The sequence below is a fragment of the Lucilia cuprina genome, chromosome 6, assembly GCF_022045245.1.
Source record: "Lucilia cuprina isolate Lc7/37 chromosome 6, ASM2204524v1, whole genome shotgun sequence".
NCBI classification, from domain to species: domain Eukaryota; kingdom Metazoa; phylum Arthropoda; class Insecta; order Diptera; family Calliphoridae; genus Lucilia; species Lucilia cuprina.
The window spans coordinates 45,348,672-45,350,887 of NC_060954.1; positions in this window are offsets into that span (position 1 = coordinate 45,348,672).

Here is a 2,216-nt window from a genome sequence, read left to right on the forward strand (position 1 = left end):
TCTAGTTCAGTTCTAGTTCAGTTCTAGTTCAGTTCTAGTTCAGTTCTAGTTCAGTTCTAGTTCAGTTCTAGTTCAGTTCTAGTTCAGGTCTAGTTCAGTTCTAGTTCAATTCTAGTTCAGTTCTGGTTAAGTTCTTGTTCAGTTCTAATTCAGTTTTAGTTCAGTTCTAGTTTTGTTTTGGTTCAGTTACAATTCAATTAAACTTTAGATGAGTTCATTTCTAGTTCAGTTAGGCTATCGTGTGTATGTACTATATAGTCTGAGTATTTCATCTATAGCATAAATAGACTAAAATCTTGTTAAAGGTACATATGTATATGAATACTATGATATAAGCAATTGGTTGTGTATGCGAGCATTATAAAATAGACAATATATAATTTAGAATTTAGAATAAACAAATTCTATTAGTATTAACGGATTACATGTTTGCGTTTTCCTACACAAACGAATTATGTATTTATTTTTCATTATTTTACAAAATATTATATTTTATCATAAAAATTCGCCCTCATAAAATGAAAAAACCATATGTTCCATTTTACTATAAATACCTGTGCAATTTAAACACTCTATCAAGATTAAAATTCTTTACAAAACTGAAAAAAGGAATAAAACGAAAAAAATGCCCTGTTTAATAATATTGAAGTTATGAAAATAATAATTACAAGATACGAGTAATAAAAGCAGCCGCATCAGCAACATATGGTACATAAACATATTACAAAATAACAAATTATGAACAAAAAAAAAAAAAAGATATAAAACAAATTTTAATGGCAATGAAAAAGAAAATGTATTAAATAAAAACCAATCTATAAAAATTTTATTTTTAATGTGTTGAAGTAATTATGTTTATGAGTTAGGTAGGACCACCTTGATTCTAAATAATATAATAGACTAAAAACAACATATACTTGTTGTAAACAGTTAATAAATATTATTATAATGGGATGAATATTTTGTTTATATATAATTATAGTTATATGCCGAACTGTTGGTGAAAAGAGGGACAATCGATGCTAATTCATTCCAATATGGGTGCTTAATAACTGTTGTCATTTTGTGTGGATCTTATAAACTTCTAAAGCATATATTGAAAGTGTCATATTTGTTAAATAAAATTAACCAATTTCCACGTCCGCCCAAAATCTTTCAAAACACAAATAAGTATTCTAAATCTGAACAGATCTATGATCGATATTGTATGATTTTAAAAATAACAAACCTAATTTATTTCAAAAGTTGAAAAACTACATATTTATAGTCAATCCTTAAACATTTTAAAACTGCACTCTATTGTCATCATTGACCGATCATATTTCACCTAACATGCTTCAAATACGCAGCATAATTCTCTGCACTTCTTTTTAATTGTCAAGTATTTCTAAAATGATAACAATTTTCCATTGTTTACTTAAAAAAACAAAAAAGATTTTTAGTTATACTACCGCAGACGCCAGTGGCTAAAAATTTCGTCATTCTAACAAAAAAACATTGTTTGTGGATGCAGGCAGGGATGGTTAAACATTCCAAAAAAAAAACAATCTGTTAAAGAAAATACGCAACAAAAACAATAATATGTCTGTCTAACGATCAATCACACAGTGTTTTTTCAGTTATTATCTTTTTTCTTGTTATTTTAACATTTTATGACCGAACAACAACATCAGCAGATGTTTTTCAAAACACCTCTCCAAACCAAAAAACTAATAATATTTCTTTTGGTACTCTTAGTAAGTAGTAGTAGAAATGTATAAGACCGTTTGTTGCTCCTTTCAAATCGGTATTCTTTTGTATTTTAAAAATTTAAAATTTTTTTAATTTCTGCTGTTGCATTTAAGTGTCTACTATATTCTAAAATACAATTTATGATAATGAAATTTGATGGAAAAAACACGGCAGTCGCGTCATTGTTAATTATAACTTGGGTGTGAGTTTCTTTAATAGGAAGAAAAGGATCTTTATTTTATAAGGATTATAAACGGACCAAATACTTTAAGAGGAATGTAAGGTTGGAAACAAAAATGAACAAGCATTTTACGAAAGATTTACAGGGTAAGACCAAAAGAGCTGCTAAAATAAAGGTTTTGGTTCAGTTTAGTTCTAGCTCTAGTTCAGTTCTAGTTCAGTTCTAGTTCAGATCTAGTTCAGTTCTAGTTCAGTTCTAGTTCAGTTCTAGTTCAGTTCTAGTTCAGTTCTAGTTCAGTTCTAGT